Here is a 24366-nt window from a genome sequence, read left to right as displayed (position 1 = left end):
AGTGCACCGGACGTGAGGGCAAGTGGTAGAGGGGTTTTCGTTTGCTTATATAGGTATCTAGAAAGCTGTTTTCTCTACAGTTCCTTGAGCTGCTGCCGCTACTTGTGAAAATGAGGTCGTAATGCTTTGTGGTTTCATGACTTGAACACTTTTTATGCATCACCATATAAGGTTTTACGGAGTACTTTAAGCTCTTTCTCTTACCACTCTTCGCCGAAAACATTGCTTTCTGTCGTAGACCCTAGATGGCCACTCACTATATTAGCGCACATCGATCATGATGTACACAACGATACTGGCTCCGGTGCAACTTGTCCGTATGAACCATAAGTCGGTTTGCCATTGAATGAGCTATGGTTCACCCAAACGTCTGCCATTTGAAACTCCAGACTGGATTTGGCAAAACTGATCTTATTTTAAAATTTATACACCTTTATATAAAATTAAATTGGAAGCTGAAGTTCTTTCCGGCATGTTGCCTACTTTCTTCATTTTATCTAATTCTTCGTTTACTCTCAACTATGAAAACTCTTCCTGTTACTCCTTCGCCTCGATGTCCTTGTTGTTGTGTCAAGCAGAAACATCTTTCCAAAAATTTTATGTGTTTTGTATTTCACAAGCGATGGAGCTATTATCTAGTTTCTTTCTACATCCACATCTACGTAGATACTCTTCAAATCACATTTAAGTGTCTGGCACAGGGTTCATCGAACCACATTCACAATTCACTATTATTCCTATCTCGTAAAGGGAGCCGAAAGAATGAACACCTATCTCTTTCGGTGCGAGCTCTGATTTTCCTTATTTTATCGTGGTGATCGTTCCTCCCTATGTAGGTCGGTGTCAACAAAGTATTTTCGTATTTGGAGGAGAAAGTTGGCGATTGGAATTTAGTAAGAAGATTCCGTCGCAACGAAAAACACCTTTCTTTTAATGATTTCTAGATCAAATCCTCTATCATTTCTGTGACACTCTCTCCCATATTTTGCGATAATACAAAACGTGTTGCATTTCTTTGAACTTTTTCGATGTACTCCGTCAGTCCTATCTGGTAAGGATCCCACACCACGAAGCAGTATTCTAAAAGAGGACGAACAAGCGTAGTGTAGGCAGTCTCCTTAGTATGTCTGTTTCATTTTCTAATGTCTTGCCAATAAAACGCAGTCTTTGGTTAGCATTCCCCACAACATTTTCTATGTGTTCCTTCCAATTTAAGTTGTTCGTAATTGTAATACCTAGGTATTTATTTGAATTTACGGCTTTTAGAATAGACAGATTTATCGTTTTATCGAAGTTTAACGAGTTCATTTTAGGACTCATGTGGAGGACCTCACACTTTTCGTTATTTAGGATCAACTGCCACATTTCGCACCATTCCGATATTTCTTCTAAATCGTTTTGCAGTTTGTTTTGATCTTCTGATAACTTTATACCTTGGGGAACGCCAGAAATCACTTCTGTTTTACTCGATGTTTTTCCGTCAGTTACTACGAACTGTGACCTCTCTGACAGGAAATCACAGATCCAGTCACATAACTGAGACGACATTCCATAAGCACGCAATTTCACTACGAACCGCTTGTGCGGTACAGAGTCAAAAGCCTTTTGGAAATCTATAAATACGGAATCGATCTGAAATCCCTTGTCAATGGCACTCAACACTTCATGTGACTAAAGAGCTAGTTGTTTTTTACAGGAACGGTGTTTTCTAAACCTATGTTGACTGTGTGTCAATAGATCGTTTCCTTCGAAGTAAATCATAATGTTCGAACACAACATATGTTCTAAAACCCTAAAACTGTCACTAACTTTGCTATGTGCTATGCTGTGGAAGTGTTTATCAGAAGGCCATCAGCAAAAATTCTTTCCACAAGTTTCTGAGTACTTAACGGCTCTCTAAGCAGTTTTGAGTACTGAATGGAGAAATCTATTTAAATTAACCGTCTTCTCTCTTCATGACTACAAACGAATTATAACACAATGGTGACTTCTCATTACTATCTGCATCTATTACTTTTGAAGTATGATCACGTAGTTTCTCTGTTGAGCTTTCTTCAGCGTATAAGTTCTGGTGGTCCACCGACGCTGGTGGAAGTATTGTACGAGGAGCAAGATATATTCACGTCGAGAAAAGCATAGCTCCACTTACTTAGGCAAGCCGCATACAAGTGAGATGCGGCAGATTTCCCGATACAAAATATTGACAGAGGGAGGGAGATAGAAAAATAGTGTGATGGGATGGAGGAGGGGGCCGGGGGGGAGGTGTACCTTCCGGATGATTCATGATCCGGGTGGCTAAGGAAGGTTCGCACTCCTTGCGACACACAACCTCAAACAGCCACGCCATTGGTTACTGAAACATACACCACGAAACCTACGGTTACAGAGGACTGGCGTCGCTCAACAGTTCTCTGCTCAGAGCATTGTGTTCTTCAAATCCGTTCTCAGAAAATAATTGATTTTCTAATGTGCTCGTTATCTGCCAAGACCGGGGAGGCACGTGTTGCTTATCGAATTTCACGCACGCGGGAAGCGTTACTCAATTTGTCAAGCTATCGAAGTCACAAAAATAAAGAGACAGTGCGTCATAATATGAAATCTATAGCCGCATGGAAGAGATCGAAGAATAAGATACCAAAATATCAGTATCTCAAGGGACCACTCACGTCTTGGATTATCGTTTTATAGATATCTTTAAGAATATCTAAAACTTGTCATTCGTCGTGAATTTCAGCCCAACTAAATTTCTGGTAGTCCTTCTCACAGATTCCTGTAATCCCCGTGAGGCACATTCTGTAGAGCGTACGAGAAAAGTCTGAAGGTACTTTGAAGGTTAAATACGAGTAACACAACAGTACGTAGATGCAATGTGATAATGAACGATATTACTTTTCTCAACGACACTGGCTCCGTTAAACTGAAGAATACTGGCTCCTTCGCAGTTAAAAAAGTTATTGTGAAATTTATCGCAGTAATTAAGACTGAAGTAATGGAATATTAAATTAAGAATGAATCTACATCGAAAATATTTCAGCTTGTTATAGCTGCCAACATTTATCTCAATCAGTTTATGAAATTATCGAAATTTCCTATCCTGCGTGGTCACCTGAGATTTAACTATCAGTTTTTAAAAATGTAGGTGCCTCTAAATTAATCTACAGTCAATGTTAATTTCGTAGGGGCAAACATTAATGTGCCTGGTACTCGTCATCTTGTTTGGGTGGCTTTGACAAAGATTGTACATGCCTTTTCCATATTGAGAAATACTAAGAAGTTTTCTGTCACACTTGCAAACATGTGTTGTTTTAACATCTTACGAACGTCATATTCGTAAGTCAAACGCTGGATGATAATTCAGTCGTTTAATTAGATAGGATATTGCAACATAAAAAGGAAAATAGTGCTAGCACCGAGAGAGAATTCTGATTACGTTCTCTTAATGCATTACCGCTATTATCCGTCGGAATTGTGGACAGCTGCGATTTCACTGTTATCCCTGCTAAGCCTCTGCCGCCAGGCGTAACAAAAGGTCGCTGCAGAACCTGGCTTTGGCTTTCATTCCGGTATGTCTCCGTAGCGTTTTGAGTGAGTCAATACGGATTACTCCTGCTGAGTGGAGACTTAATGGAGAAACATCGACGGCTCCATGGCGTGAAAAAGCCCCATGAAGCCTCCAGGCGAGCACAGGTCGTATTTCACTTTGCCGCATTGCATACTTCGTTTTGTTTCGACACTTGACACGCTGTACTGTCTCTGATGTGCTCGTGTTACTGCAAAGCCTGCCTCACTCGTTTACCTTCACTATTTCGTCCCGTGTTTCTTTCTCCGCCATCTTTGGCATTTATCGTTGTGAATGGATAGTCAACTGTTCTTCTTTACCCTTTCTTTCGCTACTGTAAATAAATATTTACGAAATTGGTTTAAAGGTTGTTTTATGTTACATGGAATTTTCATCTAAAATCAGACAATACCACCGTTAAACCACACGATACATTTATTTACAATATAGACAGCTCACTACGTCTGTAATAACCTCATAGTCGACACTATGAAAACTTTGGCTTTTACCTTGTCAAAACACTCAAAATATGCTTAACGCTTTTGTCACTACCATGTAAACAAGTATCAGGGACATTATGCCTTGCTAACACAATTTGTAGCATATAACTTATAAAATGGTATTTTTGTGTACAAAAAAAGGGTTACAACCATAAGGTGAGTAACATATTAAGGAAAGACGACCAATTAAATTTTTTTCTTCCAAATGCTGTTGTGATTAATGCTGCTTACAGTGCACTAACTGAATTGTTCGTCGTGTTAGCTAAAACATGATTCTGATCATAATTAGGATACACAGCTTCTTGATGTCCTTCACCAATTTTTATTTCACCGTGAAAATGTTTACAACCGTTTATACCACGTCAAATTAATATACAAATGACTGCTGCAGGTGCTAAAGGAGATTATCGGTGAGGAGATCATTTCCAACAATTAATTTTTTCGAGCTATACCGTAACACAGTTCCTTTTTTTCTGCAACAAAATATTTACCATGAGCTGTTAATTCCTTACTAGCCACAATGATGACTGCGAGTGAATTACAATTCATTCAAAGTTTCCGGTGATAATCGCGGCCACAATGTAAAACAGATGGAATGTTCGAAGAGACTACTGAATGAAAGTATGTTACTGGTGCTTAGGCTGCAAGACAAAGTACTTAGTTTCTGAGGGTAATTTGTAAAAACTGTTGATCATATGCCCGTTCGCTAACCTGAATAGATTAGTAGACTGAGGATTTAGTTGCCGATTTCAAGTAAGTCTCATCCATTTCATACGCCAATGGCTTGCACAGGTTAAGTTATGTGTCATTTCTGATGTATGACCTACCACACATACGTATAAGAGTATCGTTAAGGAATAATATACTTCATTAGGAGTTTTAGTGACAAGTGGCAACAGCTGGATCAAATTATTTATTGTAACACATGTGTGCATACACAACAGCTCGGTAACGAGGACTATGTAATTCTGTTTCATGGAAAATATAAAATAGTGGTACCCGAGATGCCCAAATCGATGCATTAATACCGACGTTACAGGACCTACATTTATAAAGTCAACATTTCCTTATATTCAAGGGTCGTGTCGCTGCAGTAAAGCACTACACTCATTCATGGTGAGCAGTGTTCAGTTCAGTGAGTAACAATTTTGGTTTGGGTATTCTGTTTCTTCTGTAATCAGTTTAGGCTAATGCTAGAACGGTTCCTTTGAAGAGGTCACGGATATTTTTTATCATTATGAAATGCGAACTTATGCTTCATCCCTAATGACTATCGTCGATGGCTGAGCAATGCGTAAGTCTCCCTTCTTTTAAACGTTAAAGAATAACAAGGGGCGCATGTAGATGGTATTCTGCTCGCGTTAATCCATATTTTTGTGGTGTGGTAGAAGAACGCCCATTCCCATAAATGGGAAGTAAATCGCAAAATTACATTTTTTATTTTATATTAGGAAACGGTAAAATCGCTCGAATTAGAATTCGTAACAAAACCAAATTTGATGCATTTGTCTACGTTTGGTCGTCGCACAGCAGAACCATTTGCTTCACCCAGCGACGATATTTAAGGTCCATATGTATGCGGTTCAGCATTTCGTAATAGGACTTTGAATGCTTTGATTCATGCTTGACTTCGGAAGTAGCAATTTCATGTACGTTACTGTAACGAAAGCGTCTTTTTATATCTTGTCACATAGCTGGCTGATATTGTTTCACTGGTATTCGTGTACAACGTGTTTCACTTTGCTACTTGCTAACTGATAATCGAATCTACGATATCGTGTCTTTTCATGTGAGTACCGTTGCCACACGGACGGCATTTGACTGCTTACTTGAAAGCAATAGCTCTCGATACTGCAACGCCCGTTTGGAGAGATATCAATATCAGCCTAAATATTTACGCCAGTATTCGGTGTCAAGCAGATTTGAAGTGTAAAAAGGACAACTCTGAGGGGGAGATCACCACGCCCTGCTCTAAGCGTAGGGGGGGGCTTCAACTTTCTAATCCAGAGGACCGAACCGAAAACATGACCGCGTCCCAGGCTTAGTTAAGAGCTTTGAATCCCTTTTCAAACGTGCATCGCAATCTTTGCCATGTCTGATGATGAAAACAGCTTAACACAGCTTTTTATTTTGGTTTCGCGTTGAAACATAAAACCTATTACATCGGCCTGAGGCATATCGAACGCAAGAACTGTTTCAGCAAATCTGTTGATAACACAGGCTTCTAATCAATCGCGTCACAGCATCTGGACAGTATTTGTGTTTGGTGCTGTCCAATCTCCACCGAAAGAAGAGGGGAAAACTGAGAAGATATTAAATTGTGGTTACTATGCACGTTACCTGAATGTATCTGGCGACACAGTGAAAAATGTGCTTTATGGGTAGCGAATATCAATGAATGGTGTAAAAAAATATAGAACTGTTAACAATATGATGCTGCGATTGTTATCTAGAAGCCGAGGGCAAGTTGTAGGCTTTATTTACAGGAAATTTTAAGTACCATGCTAGTGTTTCACGTCCCCTGTGTCTCCAAGTTCAGTGCAGGACTCAGCAATGTGACTAATGACCTAGGTGCTACATGTAAGAATTCCACACAGGAAAACAAAGCAGTGTTGTCGTGGCCTACAGTGTGGACAAGAACAGGATATACAATATTTTAATCACCGACTACTATTTCGTTACAAATCACCAGAAGTTTGCATGAATGAAAACGTACCGACATGAAACAATTGCATAATTTTAGTATACTAAAGTAACGTGGAGTACACCATCATTTACTTGGGGTTAGCATTTTATGTAGTAAATTCTAATTTGAGGTTTTTATCATTGATTGTTATTCTAATTAAATTACTGATTAATTTCTACTTAACTAAGTTTGACTTTTAACATGATCCCAGTATCAAATGGTGCTTACGCTTACTCTCTATTCCATACTGCATAATTCGTCGTTACTTTTAGTTTACCCACATCAGTAACTCCTAATTTACAAAGTTTATGTAATCCTAATTCAGACTGTATATTCGTCACATAAAATTTAAGATTTCGTGCATAGCATTTGTACACCCTTTTAAATGACATTTCGTTTGTGCTCTTTCTATTAATAGCCCACAACATATTAAATTTCAAGGCGTATTTATTTAAGTTAAACTTTCCTTATTTTCACGCTTCAGTTGCGCTGCGTCCATGTTCAATAGCCAGCTCAAAGACAGTGATGTAATAAGAGTCAGAGGTTTTACGGATAAAAATAGAGATTAACAATAGCCGAATAAACAACATCCGCATTACATTCGCATCAAAACAGACGGAATAAAGATAACCACCAGCAGAAACGGTTGCACCGAAGCAACCGTCAAACCAGCAAACAGCACTGTCGTAAATTCGAAAGACGTTCTGGTGCAAAATAGGGTAGATAATTACTGAGTTAAACAATGGAAGAAATATGTACTACATATATTCTTTAAGACTGCTGTACCAGAATTTAGAAGATCCAAGTAGCAAAGCAGGACAAATTGAATGGTTCTTTGGTGATTATATTAATCACGTGTCAGAGCTGCGCAACAATTAGCACTGAGTATGGAAACACAGATATGCATTAAAATAATTATTGATTCGGAAATGATTTGGTACTTCTGCCAGCAAACGTATAGATGTGATGGAGTATGTGATTTTGCTAGAAATGTCTGTAAATTAAAAGGCACAGAACGAAAATGTCGCACATGGATTGGAAGCGACTTTGAGTAATACGTCTGAGTGCACAAATGGAGGAGGACCATTTGTGAGTGTGTAGATATCACGAAGAATTAATTATTCATTGATGTAAAGAAAGTGGACATCCTTTTAAATGAAATATATCGTTAGTCAAAATATACAGTTGCGCACAGGACTTCAATTTAAATTTCAATTTAAACATGAGAATTGTAGTTAATGAGAGGGATCACCTGATTAACCTGCTAATCCGACCCCAGGACCAGAAGAAACGACCAAATAATAACATGAGACTGAGTCATCCGTAGAGTAGTTACTTACATGTGACCAAATAAATAAATATGAAGTTGTAGTCAAATACACTAGTTTTTCAGGTGATTAAGGAATTTAGTTTGGGCATAAAAACCTCAAAGTATTAACTGTAAGGTAAACGAGAACTAAGCTAGAAGGTGTGTCATATATGTAGACAAAGACCTGCTTTTGAATTTATATACCAGAAAATGATCATTAGAAAACGTTGTCCCACGGTAATGTGGAAAGCGCGTTTTGCTTTCGTGTAGCATTTCTTGTAATGGAGTTTGAAGTTAAGAGAAAGTCAGATAGATAAATAATAAAGAGCATAAGAAATTAGTTTGAAACTCACATACAGTTTGCTATAGAAACAAAGGTAAGTGCAACTTTGAATTCATATGAAATAACATACAAAAGGTACACAGGTTCAAAAATGGCTCTGAGCACTATGGGACTTAACTTCTTAGGTCATCAGTCCCCTAGAACTTAGAACTACTTAAACCTAACTAACCTAAGGACATCACACAACACCCAGCCATCACGAGGCAGGGAATATCCCTGACCCCGCCGGGAATCGAACCCGGGAACCCGGGCGTGGGAAGCGAGAACGCTACCGCACGACCACGAGATGCGGGCAAAAGGTACACAGGAATACTTTAGCATCATCCAAAATGTTATCAAATGTTTCAACTATTAAACAAAGAAGTAACAATATGGAACTCAGTTTAAAATAATGTGAGCAGGAAAACAGGAAGTAACAATATATCCCACAAAAAATGTGAAAAGAAAGCTACAGAAAATCTCATGCGGATTTCTAAAATATTTATTGAACATTATGTAAATGTAGAACCATATGTGTTTAAAAATCTCTATAATCAAAATGATGTGAAAATTCTCCACTTTGGAAATAGCGTGTTCCTTTATCGTGTGATTATAGGTCTGTTAAAAATCCTGTCAGCAAGCTAAAGAATAAAACACATTTAAGTACTTACGGTATTCCACTTAAGCTCATTAAACATCGTTGAAGAAAAAGAGACCCGCAGCTAACTAACATAATCAGTATTTCGTTTCGTATAAGAGCGTCCTCAATAAACCAAAATTTATCAATACGTAACTCATTTGTGTGCTTCCGAGTGTTCTGCTAAGTTTTTGTTCCCGTTCTAAGCAAAATATTTCCAAGGCCTATCCAGTCGGTCGTCAAAATACTCTGCATAAAATGGAAACAACAATTCTGCTGAGCATCCGCAAGAGCACCACTAATCAATCACGCCGTGACAGCCTCAGACATCACAGTACCTAAACAATTTTTTGATGATATGCTATTCATTGAAAACTAAAGACCAGACTCACTATTTTCTAACATTTCCCTGGCTACGTGTTCTCTTGGAACATCACCTGTTGAAAACATCTGGAATGTGGTTGACAGTGTTTGAGCTCGTCACAGTCCTCTAAAAACGACGGATGACGCTTTGTAGATTCGCAAACAAAGTGGATAAGGGAGATTCTCTGTGGACATAACAAGTTCTATCGTGTCGCGCCCATAAGAGGCTATAATTTCAACGAATGGCGGGGTTCTCAAGACATCGAATTTTCAGTGCTGCAGACCATTTGTGTATCATCATATATGTGAGTTCATTTCTGTCACGTGAATCTGTCTTCGTGATACATTTTCCAGAAGCTTTCCCGGATTTCTTAGATGCTATTATCACGTGTAGAGGCAAACTGAAGAAATTTTAAAGCCGGAATGCGGACTGATATACATTCAGTAATATAATGCAAGTTAACGTCTGCAAAATAAAGCGCAAACACGTCATGTCAGAAAGGAAAATGTTGACAGATACGGCATCGACGATAAGAAAGGCGAAGAGCTCATTTCCCACTGCTCATTCCAGCGTCCGTGTCGGCACACGTTAACGTGTCGTGGCTGGAGGTCGAGAGGCGCGGTTGCGCGCGCGCGGCCGGCGCACAGGCCTGCTTTTCCCAGAACGCCTGTTGCTCTCCAACAAGAAGAATGGGTATTAAATGTTTGTAGCAGGGAGTCGCCGCAGGGATCAATGGGGAACCTGGGCCCTGTGGTCGGAAATAGCTACCTCGCCGCCAAACACGGCACGCTACAAATGAGACTGCATTAGCCCCTACCCCGTGTCAATACTCGAGCACGCCACTGTCGCTCTTTTGTTGCCATGTTTACTGACACATAAAAAATAAGCTTCAGTTATTATCTTTGTATTTACTTTACTAGTGCTGGGCTGGATAAGGCGTGGAACCCGGTGACTTCTTTAACATTTACGGACTGAAAATGCTTTATGACTAGCGGCACGTGTAGCGACAATAACTTTATTAATCTGACATGCGTATTTTAAATCCGCAGGCCCGCATTCCGACACAGAGCGCGCACGTCGTATCATCACTACGCATGCGCCTGCGCGCCATAAATGGAGCAATATTCGATGTGGGCGCGAAACTCGATAGAAGTCGCTCGAGTAGCGGCTGCCTTTGCGCATGCGTCTTCGCGACAACTTTTAGTATAAAGTTAGTGATGTGAAGTAGCAATCTCCAATGCAAAACACTCATCTGAGGATGGTGGATGCTGAATAGTTGTCAGCTGGAAAATCGTGGCAAGAAGTTGACGTCATCAGGCTCCAATCCCGAAACGTCATCGAATACACTTTACGCCGGGAAAATTTCAAGAATCACGGTATACGTAGTCTTTCCATATCCGATAAGAATACGTTTCACGAGCCAGGTCCAAAATATATACTGTGTTCGGAAATCGCCATTACAAACTTCTAGGATTCGTAGAGAGGAATGAGTACATAATATTTTGAACAAGAGCCCACGTCCACAAACGTACCGTTTCCGTTCTACAACTGTTTCGATTCTGATGCTTAACTCATACACTTCTGCCTGAGGAATTTCATTAGCTGTCACGCCGCACAGTTACTAGGTAACAATTTGAAAGGAAACATAACGAAACTTCCATTTATCATTGAAGCACATTTGTTTGTAGTACCATTTAAACTTCACGTGTTTACATTATTCCAACATAAAGAACAGCATACTGTACATACAGGAAGCACGCGGGAACGGCACGCGCGAATCGGACAGGTATGTGCGACCTTGTTGCCATGACGGCAGACGCCTCGCCCAACGATCCACCGTGCTTTTTGTTCACTAACATGTCTTAGCAGACATTCTACAAGTGCCTAAGAATATCTGATATGTCCTGATATTCCGGTGTAAAAAATTCAGTGCCAGCTCTGTGTTTGGAACGCACCTCCATTATAGACGCCATTTTGAAGGCTACGTATAGCGCCGCCACCTATCGGACCTTCATGAAACTACAGCGGATGAAGCGGGAATGTTTAAAGATGCCTTCAACCAATTTCGCATTTTTTCAACCGAAATCTTCCGAGAAAAAAGTGTTGCATTACTTATTGAACGCCTCTCGTAGGTGAAGCTGGCTCGGTATTTCTATATCGCACATGGCCTATATATTTGCGTTGGATCTGTGTATTAAAATTCCATGCTAGTGATTATATTGATATTTGTTTTAATCTGAGCGGCCATCTTATATCGTTTACAGTTGTTGCTGTCATTTACCTTCTAGTAGAATAATCATAAAATCAAAGCCTTGGCAAGATATCTGTATGGTGCGAAAAGTTGCAACTGACTAATGAGAAGTGTGAGTTGGTCCGTGTGAGTACCAAAAGAAACCCACCAAATTTCGGTTACTTAATGAATCACACAAATCTAAAAGCTGGCAGAACTAAATACCTAGGAATTACAATTACGAACAACTTAAATTGGAACGATCACACAGATAATGTTGTGGGGATGGAGAACCAATGTCTGCATTTTGTTGGCAGAACACTTAGAAGATGCAACAGGTCTTATAGAGGGACTGCCTATACTACGTTTGTCCGTCCTCTGCTAGAATACGGCTGTGCAGTATGGGATCCATGCCAGATAGAAATGACGGAGTGCATCGAAAAAATTAAAAGAAGGGAAGCTCGTTTAATATTATAGCGAATTAGGGGAGAGAATTTCACGGATAGGATACACGAGTTTGGCTGTCAATCATTAAGACAATGGCGTTTTCCTTTGCGGAGGGATTATTTCACGAAGTTTCAATCTCCAAAGTGGTCCCAGAATGCGGAAATATTTTTTCGACGCTCACCTACATATGGAGAAATGATAATTGTAATAAAATAAGAGAAATCAGAGCTTCCACGGAAACATTTGTGTTCGTTTTTCTCGCGTGCTGTTAGAGCGTGGAAAGGTAGAGAAATGTTGTGAAAGTGATTCGATCAAACCTCTGCTAGGCACTTAAGTGTGAATTGCAGAGTATTCATGTACATGAAGGTGCAAAATTGTTCAGAATGTTTGGTTCTCTCACCTCCATCTAATATGGTTCGAACTGTACCACGTTAATAACATTTTCCATGTTCATCATATTTCCACGTGGTACTGAATAAAATACAAACGGTTACTTTTCGAGTAAATACACTCCTGGAAATTGAAATAAGAACACCGTGAATTCATTGTCCCAGGAAGGGGAAACTTTATTGACACATTCCTGGGGTCAGATACATCACATGATCACACTGACAGAACCACAGGCACATAGACACAGGCAACAGAGCATGCACAATGTCGGCACTAGTACAGTGTATATCCACCTTTCGCAGCAATGCAGGCTGCTATTCTCCCATGGAGACGATCGTAGAGATGCTGGATGTAGTCCTGTGGAACGGCTTGCCATGCCATTTCCACCTGGTGCCTCAGTTGGACCAGCGTTCGTGCTGGACGTGCAGACCGCGTGAGACGACGCTTCATCCAGTCCCAAACATGCTCAATGGGGGACAGATCCGGAGATCTTGCTGGCCAGGGTAGTTGACGTACACCTTCTAGAGCACGTTGGGTGGCACGGGATACATGCGGACGTGCATTGTCCTGTTGGAACAGCAAGTTCCCTTGCCGGTCTAGGAATGGTAGAACGATGGGTTCGATGACGGTTTGGATGTACCGTGCACTATTCAGTGTCCCCTCGACGATCACCAGTGGTGTACGGCCAGTGTAGGAGATCGCTCCCCACACCATGAAGCCGGGTGTTGGCCCTGTGTGCCTCGGTCGTATGCAGTCCTGATTGTGGCGCTCACCTGCACGGCACCAAACACGCATACGACCATCATTGGCACCAAGGCAGAAGCGACTCTCATCGCTGAAGACGACACGTCTCCATTCGTCCCTCCATTCACGCCTGTCGCGACACCACTGGAGGCGGGCAGCACGATGTTGGGGCGTGAGCGGAAGACGGCCTAACGGTGTGCGGGACCGTAGCCCAGCTTCATGGAGACGGTTGCGAATGGTCCTCGCCGATACCCCAGGAGCAACAGTGTCCCTAATTTGCTGGGAAGTGGCGGTGCGGTCCCCTACGGCACTGCGTAGGATCCTACGGTCTTGGTGTGCATCCGTGCGTCGCTGCGGTCCGGTCCCAGGTCGACGGGCACGTGCACCTTCCGCCGACCACTGGCGACAACATCGATGTACTGTGGAGACTTACGCCCCACGTGTTGAGCAATTCGGCGGTACGTCCACCCGGCCTCCCGTATGCCCACTATATGCCCTCGCTCAAAGTCCGTCAACTGCACATACGGTTCACGTCCACGCTGTCGCGGCATGCTACCAGTGTTAAAGACTGCGATGGAGGTCCGTATGCCACGGCAAACTGGCTGACACTGACGGCGGCGGTGCACAAATGCTGCGCAGCTAGCGCCATTCGACGGCCAACACCGCGGTTCCTGGTGTGTCCGCTGTGCCGTGCGTGTGATCATTGCTTGTACAGCCCTCTCGCAGTGTCCGGAGCAAGTATGGTGGGTCTGACACACCGGTGTTCATGTGTTCTTTATTCCATTTCCAGGAGTGTATATTCTACGTGTGCCTTCAGCACCTATTTAATAACTGATTTAGTAGCAATGTTTTGTTGAATCTTTGGTTCTTCATTGTCACCACGTGTATACATGAGTCCATCACACCCGTTTTTTTTTTTATTAAGCATAAATCACTAAATTTCTCAAGCCTACTTGTGCTAAATGAAAAGAAAGTGAAAGAATATTTTAATGATGTCTGGTACCGTAATATATCTTTTTCACGCGAAATCACTATGCAGCGAGGAGCACGTTTTTCTCTTTCGTTGATCAGCACCTACGACTCTTCATTCGGCGTACAATATAAGGCATCCTACACAGGACGAATTAGCATGTGTCTATACAGGGTGTAATAAAAGTATTCCATATATTGGGAAGTGGTAGAGTGGAGAAAAACAAGAAAAAAATTGTTCAAATGGCTCTGAGCACTATGGGACTTAACATCTATGGTCATCAGTCCCCTAGAACTTAGAACTACTTAAACCTAACTAACCTATGGACATCACACACATCCATGCCCGAGGCAGGATTCGAACCTGCGACCGTAGCAGTCGCGCGGCTCCGGACTGAGCGCCTATAACCGCTAGGCCACCGCGGCCGGCAAAACAAGAAAGAATGTACAGTAAACTTGGACTCTAAAATGCATATCTTAAGAGCTACGAGTATTTATTCATCTTCACTGCTGTGTAACACATCTTTTCTACTTCAGGCTCTTTGCTATTACGAACGACCTACGGAATGCAGTAAACAAATTAGCAAATTAAAAAAAATCTGCTTGCGGTTAGATACTATCTGTATTTGCGAGCCATCACTAAAGAAGATGCTCAATATGATGATTATTCGTAGTGAGGTGTGCTTCAGTCCTCCGTCTTAGGGAATCAAACTCTCTCTGAAAGTCTCCAGGTTGACCGCGAATGGGCTGAATGGCATTGGCGACGCTCGTGCTCTTACATCGTTAATGGGGCCTGCACATATAAAATACTCCAAGTGTCCTCACAATCGAAAATCCAAGGTATCAAGTTAATGGAAACGAGCTGGCCAATTTAGGGCCTGCTGGTCCTCCTTGATCAATCCAGTGGGTCACTAAATGTCTGTGAGAAGTGTTCCCGGACATTTTTCAGATAACGGACTGGTGCTCCATCAAGCGAGAACGTCTTCAACCGTTGTTGGAATGTTACCTCCTTTAGAAGGACAGGCAAGTCATTTGATAGGACCTGAAAATACCGTGCACCAGCCAACCTGCTTGCCAGAATGTGAGGTTCTCTTATTCTTTCGTCAATAATTCCTGCCAATACATTAATTGAAAATCGACGCTGATGGCTTCCTTCTTCTGCTGCGTGTGGATTTGAATCAGCCCACACGCGTTGGTAATGAAAACAAACAATCCCATCTCGCGTGAAATTGGCCTCGTCTGTGAGTAGTAGCTTTTTTATGAAAAGTGCACTGCTTGAGTTTCACATCGGTGAGGACGAAAGAGTGCTCGTAGTTCTTAATGTATGTATTTCAGTTCTCAAACATTGGAAATGGTGTTTGATTAGTTAGGCAGACAGGTAGTATTCACTACACAGCAATCTTCCAGTCATTAAGAATAGTAACTCCCGTACATAGGGCGATTCTAACAAACTGAATGCACTAAGTCAGCGACAATCGTTTACAATCCTGTTTTCTTAATAACGTACGTATTATCAAGTACCTAAATTGTAATTCAAAGATTATTCCAATCATTTTTTTCCTTGGTGTTATAATTTTCGCTCATATTTCTCCACAGTAAAAATGGCTTTAGTAGTTGCACGAAACATCTCGTCGCAATTATGACTGTAGTATCAGCGCAAGTTCGTTAAACTTTATTCAGATTCACAGGCTAATACGAACGGGCATATTCTGTATGTGCACTGGATTACATCATGTGGAAACGATCCCTTCGGTAATCTATAACGCCTGTGACATTTCGCTGTAGATGTAGCAGCGATCTATATATAGTACTCCCGTAAATATTTTAAGTTCAGTGGTCTACCACACAGCACTAGATTTCCTTGTAAGTGGAACAATGCTAATGAAATCTTCCATAAGGACAACAAAACCCTTAGAGCCAATCACTTGCACTACAGGATGTCTAATAAACGTAGCCAACAAGTATGGTCCTCATCTTGCATATAGTGGGTCCACAGAAAATTTTAAATTTCCTTGAAATCGTGTAGTAAGGAGGGAAAAAAAGTAAGAAGAAAAGAGAAACTCGTCTGATATTGTTTCTTAAATGCACCAATGGAAACTGCTAATTTGTGGTAGGTTCTGTGGGACCAAACTGCTGAGGTCATTGGTGGTGGTGGTGGTTAGTGTTTAACGTCCCGTCGACAACGAGGTCATTAGAGACGGAGCGCAAGCTCGGGTTAGGGAAGATTGGGAAGGAAATCGGCCGTGCCCTTTCAAAGGAACCATCTCGGCATTCGCCTGAAACGATTTAGGGAAATCACGGAAAACCTAAATCAGGATGGCCGGAGACGGGATTGAACCGTCGTCCTCCCGAATGCGAGTCCAGTGTGCTAACCACTGCTGAGGTCATTGATCCCTAGGCTTACACACTACTTAATCTGACTTAAACCGTCTTACGCCAAGGACAACACACACACCCATGCCCAAGGGAGGACTCGAACCTCCGATGGGGTTAAACGCAGAATTTGTTAATGTTATATAAAGAAGATTAAGGGGTATCTGAATAGGCCGTACTGATCGTATTTTCTAGTGATTAAGATTTATCTTTTCTGCAAACTGAAACTTCATAACAGATATTCGTCGTTTCTGTTACTATAACGTAAAGCACATGGAAGGAACTCAGCTTTGCGATAGTGCTACCTAATGACACTGACAATGACATTCATTGCTTCATATTAAGGTTTTATTTAGAACAAAAAGGTGTACACAATGCAAAAAGAAAAGTATGAAAACAAATTGAAAAATTTCCCTTTGACAGCTCCTTCTATTTCGTAGAATAATTTCTATTTTTGTAGTGCATATAAGATAGTGGGAAGGAATTCGTAACTCGCATATATGTATTTTAAAAATCTTATAAATGTTCAGTATGTAGCCATATTTACAAATTAATTTGCGATGTGGATGTAAAACGTCGCGTTCCATTATCAGTGGACCATAAAATTAACTGACTCACTCACCAGTGCAGTTCCGAGCAGGGTAGGCAGCTGTGGCGCATGACACGTCCTTCTTGCATCACATTTCGAATGACGGCCACAGACAGGTGACGTAAATGACCTGACTGGTTTCAAAGGAAATCACCGCATTACTATAGCTTTATAAACGTTACCAAAAATGTAGCATGTAGCAAAATTTGATGATGCACCACATTATTAGTCATGGTGTCTTCACATCATGTCGGTCCACAATGCAGGCCGCCAGATAGTATTCTTCAAGTTACCTTCTGGTGACATGCAGTCACCATTATAGAACAAACCACGACCAGCCACAGCGGTCACGTCACCAATGCTCTCTGTGGTAGCTAAGGACAATAACAGTCAACGTTATCACAGCGACCAACAATTCCAGCCCATAGCACTCGTCGAACAGTCGATGTAGGCAGGTCTACACAATGTGAAGAAAGTTGTATTGTCTGTAGTGGCCCTGCGGTTTTATGCTGTGTTAACTTTTTCGGTTTTGTACACTACTGGAATTACTTTTGCACGACGTTCTTTTGGTGTTATTGTTATACAAATATTCTCAGTCTGAACGCATCCTAGTCTTTTTTCTTAGGTGTTCCAGTTTTCATGAAGTCTACTATACGTCGTTATTGTTAAAAGTTTAGTGTATGCAAGATTCAGTAAAGTTGTTCTTATAAGTATTGTTTGGACTCACAAAAAAAATTAATAGCATAAAATTAAAACCATTTGGATGTCCCTGATTTTAAGTTCTCTCCTAATCTGTGTATATTGCTGCAAGTAATCAGTTAAAAGGCTAATGAAGAGGGGCAATGGCAGCACTAGCTCTGATTAGTTTAGGACCGGTAGTGCACAGCCAGGTCGGACACGGCGATTCGCACCAGTAGCAAATTACGTTGCGTTCAGTGGATTCCGTTGAAGCTCAGAGACGTCCCACACCTAACGGTTTCCTATCGTTAGAGGTGAAGTGAATTATTATACCTCTGCAAAAATGTCCGTTCTCAAAACCTATTTAGCACTCTATGGCAGAATAAGATAGGAAGAATGTTACAGATAAGTATGAAAGAAAGGCCGATCAGAGTTTAAGATTTCACTGACGACAAAGTCATTAAAAATGGAGCCATCAACTATGAAGATGGAATGAATGTGTCCTTTTCAGAGAAACAATTCCGGAACTTGCGTCAAGTGATTTAGGAGAAACCTAAACCTGTAATCTGGAGGGTCTGGGTTGGGGGAAGGTGAATCGAAGCAGCGTCCATACGAATGCCAATCCAGTGTCTTATCACCGTGATTCCTCATTCCTGAGACAAGGATAAAATAAAGTTCAGTGTCATCATAAAGGGTAAGCCTGTCGAGGAACCGTAAGGGTCTGCAATTTCCGCCGTGGATGGGAAACTATCCACAGTGTTTCATTCACACACTCAGCGTGTCACAGAAAAAACGAGTTACAGTATATCAAGGTCTGGTGAGAAGGAACTTTACACCATCACTTTATCTCCGCCGGCCGGAGTGGCCGTGCAGTACTAAGCGCTTCAGTCTGAAACCGCGTGACCGCTGCGGTCGCAGGTTCGAATCCTGCCTCGGGCATGGATGTGTGTGATGTCCTTAGTTTAATTAGGTTTAAGTAGTTCTAAGTTCTAGGGGACTGATGACCACATATGTTAAGTCCCATAGTGCTCAGAGCCACTTGGACAATTTTTGGACTTTATCTCCAGTCTCAAACGTAATGGATAAATGTTGTGTTGCCAAAAGGATTTAATACGACTGCAGCAGCACTGAGTGACACCACATTAGCGGATGTGTATTATACGCCGTGCTAACATATACGTAAGACTTTTTTGATTTACGAATAATCCTGTATTTTCAAGAACAGTTCTGTTTCGTGAAATCGAAATCCTGTCAAGTAAGAATGACACTGATAAATACTTATTTTAGAGAGAATAATGTGGCCGGTATCGTGAACATTTTATGAAATATTTTTAGTCAACGTGGAAGTCACCTTTCTATCAGCCGCACTTAATATAGCTATTCTGCAATTGGGTATAGAACATAAAATATCGCCCACCAATTCATCACATCTATTTTCCAAAACTTTCACTTTATGCAATGAAATGACATCTTCAGTGTTATAGAAGACAGCACTCTAGGCATAATTATTTTTGAAGTACAGGAAATAGGAAATTAACTACTTTGATAGATTTTACAGAAGTTCAGAAATCACAAATAGTGGACAGAGGAATAAGAATATTCAAAACGTTCAGGATATGGAACAAACTCAGTATTTTCATACTTGTAAATTGTTAAAGTCAGTTGATTAGATAATAAAGAGGTTACTGGAATATGATAATATTCTGTCTCAAATAACTGAAAATGTAACAGTAACATTTACGTTCAGATTATAACGAAAACTCCGTAGGCCGAAAATGGAATACCACCCTATAAAGTGGAAATCAGAACCGCGAATAGAGGAAATCATACAACAAACACTGGGTTTCATGACTAAGTAGGAGGGCACGTTACCTCCAACGCATATTGTAGCTATCCAATTGTCGGGGCTTCTATTTTCTAGTACACAATCAAGGAATGTGACTGCTGAGACTGTCCTATTATTTAGCTCCTGAATGAGATAGTGATTATAGAAATTACAACCACTTTTAAGGCGTAATTTTGTTTCGTTTTAACGTCATGTGAAACTCGTGCATAGCGGCTCGGAACAAGCAACTGCAAACCTGATTCAAGGAACAAGTAACTCTACATCATTAAGCGATTAAATAGTGGTATCTCATGTGTATTTCGAAGCATTGATTTATAAAACAAACTCGAAGTCGGGCAGTCTCTTGTGGATTTCGTCGGAGGCATAATGAAACGTTAAAAGAAAATATATTTGTGAAGCTATAAATGTAAGATACAAACCCTTAGGCTCAATTGCGTTAGTTAGACGGTTCTTTTATTATTCATGACTTAAAAAGCTCCCTCGCAAGGAGAAAAACGGATTTGGTAATAAGACGAACGATTTGAAAGTTAATGCGTGATTTAAAGTTTAAGATTTTGAAATTTTCCTTACGTTTCCTTCAGTTCAACGTTCATCACATATACATCTTGACGTAGCACCTAACTTACAACACGGTTCTGTTCATATATGCCAATAGAATAATTACCTGCACCACACAGTTCGGACTGTTGTAGAACAGACGACACCCTTTGCCAGGTGTACTCGTCCATTCGACATGTTGCTGTCTATACACGTGGGGAAATTGTTTACACAAATGGTCTTCCAGTAGTGTTCGACGACTTGCATTTCTGTGTGGGACAGAGCGAGGTTCCACAGCGGTTAGCGAGCCAGATTCGAATCCCCTTACGATCATCCAGAATTATGTTTCCATTTGTTTCTCTAAATCTCATAAAACGAATGTCAGGATGGTCCCACTTAAAATACTCTCCATATTTCCTAACAATCCTTCACAAATATGTGCTTTTGCTCCAGGTCTGAAGGCCTCATTGTCGACGAGAACTTAAATCCTACTCACCCTTCCATTCATGTACAGACAACTTGTAGCCATCAGAAGTTGCTTTTGGTGACGTTGCCTACAGAATCTTACTCGTCGTGTACGAATACAAGTAATTCTTATTTCCTCCCTGGATAGTTCTGTCTTTTGAAATCTGTTAGAGGATATCAGCAGCTCGTCGCATTGTTGCTACTGAGTCTGCCTCTCAATCTCGGGGCCCTAGGTTCGATTTCCGGACGGGTCGGGGATTTTCTCTGCTCAGGACTGAGAGTGTGTGTTTTTTCTCACCATTCTTTCATCATCATCGACGCGTAGGTCTCCGAAGTGGCGTCACCTCAGACTTACACCAGGTGGTCGAATTCCCCGGACCACGAATGACGCTCACTCATTTTTGTTAGAGGATGACCAGAAATGAATTCAGTCACGCACACTACTTCTGTGAAGATTCACTTCGATTGTTCAGTGACTGAAGGAGAGAATATTTCCAACTAAACTACTTTTAATCCAATATTTTCACTACTTTGTTTTCCTTTCTTTTAAGTTATTGTTATTATACTTTTATCGACATTTTCACTAATTCTCTTGTTAATAAATAACAGAGAATGAATCAGTTATAACCAGTATTTGAAATCCTCTATCCTGAGGCTATATTAGTGCTGGGAAAGCCCAACCGGTTAAAATCGATACCGTTATTTAGTTACAAATAATAGGTATTTTCCAGTATTTGTCTGGCTACGGTTATAACCAGCATGTTTTTATTTTTTACTGATAACTAGGTAAAAGAATCGAAATATCAATTAGCCATAGCATCACTTCCAAAATTTTAGGTTTTTAAAAGACCTATTTAAAAAAGACTAATTTTTATTCGTAAAATTTCCATTACTTTGAATTAATGTGTAATAATAGAAAACGGGAAAAGCGAGAGTGGTATTTTAATAATAATGCCGACAGAAACAAGCAACAAACTCATGGTATATGAATTGGTACAGGTTGATGAGACAATAATGTACCTGTTACCATGTAGCGTGAGCTACAATGTGGTACGCGAGTTCATCCAGTGTGCAAGACTTGCCCATATGGTCTATATGGTAGTTTCTCACTGTCGTCGTCCGACGTCAGTTTTACTACACAACAGCACCGTCCCTAGTCTGGAAGTATTTTGCGAAGTGCGGCAAAAGTGAATTACAATGCTATATTTGCTTTAAAAGATAATCACCGTTTGGATTTGTAGCTAGAACAGTTAAAATATTTTGATGTAAGGCCACATCGTTTTTTCCAAGTTCTCAAACATATTTCAGCACCTCTGTACCATCTTCAGTGGGTTTCAGTTTTATTTAGTGGGTAATGTGAACATTGTTTTACTAAATGATTACAAAATTATGGGAAAATTTAGTTTAAACAACAATTTGTTCCTTTCAGATAATACCTTTACACTTGGTTTGCTTGGTTTTTCAGGATAACTTGTGTATTCTTTATTACAGGTAGCTTGTAATCTGCAACCAAACGGTGTTGTTGAGAAAGTTTTCTTGGGAGTTAACCTGTGCTTTGAACGTAATTTAGTTTGTCGCGATATTCCGAGCTTATATTCGTTTTTACTTACGTTTTTGTGTGGCAAGCCATTTTTTGCCACAAAATATTGTTGGATGTAAGGACCGCCAGCTATTCAAAACACCGTTTTTTCCAAGTTACAAGTTACCGAACATGTTTCAGCACTTCTGTGCCATTATCAGTGGATTTCTGTTTTATTTAATCGTCGTCCTCTCGAACGGAAGGCCAATGTGCAAACAACCGCGCTCGGTTTAACGTACGTGGTACCGTACGTGCAAACATAGAAGGCCGGTGACTCCGAAAATGTTTTCAATGAAACTGGTATCAGACGAAATTTGGGGCGTGAGCTGGAGGCAATTATATTCAACCATGAACCATGGACCTTGCCGTTGGTGTGGAGGCTTGCGTGCCTCAGCGATTACAGATAGGCGTACGGTAAGTACAACCACAGCGAAGTGGTATCTGTTGAGAGGCAAGACAAATGTGTGGCTCCTGAAGAAGGGCAGCAACATTTTCAGTAGTTGCAGGGGCAAGAGTCTGGATGATTGACTGATCTGGCCTTTTAACATTAACCAGAACGGCCTTGCTGTGCTGGTACTGCGAAAATCTGAAAGCAAGGGGAAACTACAGCCGTAATTTTTCCCGAGGGCATGCAGCTTTACTGTATGGTTAAATGATGATGGCGTCTTTTTGGGTAAAATATTCCGGAGGTAAAATAGTCCCCCATTCGGATCTCCGAGCGGGGACTACTGAGGAGGTCGTCGTTATCAGGAGAAAGAAAACTGGCATTCTACGGATCGGAGCGTGGAATGTCAGATCCCTTAATCTGGCAGGTAGGTTAGAAAATTTAAAAAGGGAAATGAATAGGTTAAAGCTATATATAGTGGGAATTAGTGAAGTTCGGTGGCAGGAGGGACAATACTTCTGTTCAGGTAAATACAGGGTTAAAAATACAAAATCAAATAGGGGTAATGCTGGTGTAGGTTTAATAATGAATTAAAAAATAGGAATGCGGGTAATCTACTACAACCACCACAGTGAACACACTATTGTAGCAAAGACAGACACGAAGCCCACCCCCACCACAGTAGTACAAGTTTATATGCCAACTATCTCCACAGATGACGAAGAGAGTCATGAAATGTATGATGAGATAAAAGAAATTATACAGATAGTGAAGGGAGGCGAAAATTTAACAGTCATGGGTGACTGGAATTCGATAGTAGGAAAAGGAAGAGACTGTGCGGCTCGTCCCAGTGGAGGTTCGAGTCCTCCCTCGGCCATGGGCGTGTTTTTGTCCTTAGGATACTTAAGGTTAAGTAGTGTGTTAGCTTAAGGACTGATGAACTTAGCAGTTAAGTCCCATCAGATTTCACACACAAAAGGAAGAGAAGAAAAAGTAGTAGGTGAATATGAAATTGGGGTAAGGAATGAAAGAGGAAGCTGCCTGGTAGAATTTTGCACAGAGCATAACTTAATCAAAGCTAACACTTGGTTCAAGAATCATCAAAGAAGGTCGTATACGTGGAAGTGGCCTGGAGACGGTGGAAGGTTTAAGATAGATTATATAATTGTAAGGCAGAGATGTAGGAACCAAGTTTTAAATTGTAAGACATTTCCAGGGACAGACCACAATCTATTGGGTACGAACTATAGATTAAAACCGAAGAAACTGCAATAAGGTGGGAATTTAAGGAGATGAGACCTGAATAACCTGAAAGAACTAGAGGTTACAGAGAGTATCAGAGAGAGGATTAGGGAACGACTGACAAGAACGGAGGAAAGAAATACAGTTGAAGAGGAATGGGTAGCTTTGAGAGATGTAATAGTGAAAGCAGCAAAGGATCAAGTAGGTAAAAAGACGATGGCTAGTAGAAATCTTTGGGTAACAGAAGAAATATTGAATTTAAATGATCAAAGGAAAAAATATAAAAGTGCGGTAAATGAAGCAGGCAAAAAGGAATACAAACGTCTGAAAAATGAGATCGACAGGAACTGCCAAATGGCTAAGCAGGGATTGCTAGAGGACAAATGTAAGGATGTAGAGGCATATATCACTAGGGGTAAGACAGATACTGCCTACAGGAAAATTAAAGAGAACTTTGGCGAAAAGAGAACCACTTGCATGAATATGAAGAGCTCAGATGGAAACCCACTTCTAAG

General features: G+C 40.8%; 1 protein-coding gene across 1 annotated transcript in view; it reads right to left on the bottom strand.

Annotated features, from left to right (window-relative positions):
* The window catches only part of LOC124722545, a 435389-nt gene that overhangs the window by 383908 nt on the left and 27115 nt on the right, over nt 1-24366 (bottom strand). The window lies entirely within an intron of this gene.

The sequence above is a fragment of the Schistocerca piceifrons genome, chromosome X (assembly GCF_021461385.2).
Source record: "Schistocerca piceifrons isolate TAMUIC-IGC-003096 chromosome X, iqSchPice1.1, whole genome shotgun sequence".
Taxonomy (NCBI): Eukaryota; Metazoa; Arthropoda; class Insecta; order Orthoptera; family Acrididae; genus Schistocerca; species Schistocerca piceifrons.
This window is presented reverse-complemented; position numbering and strand designations above follow the sequence as displayed.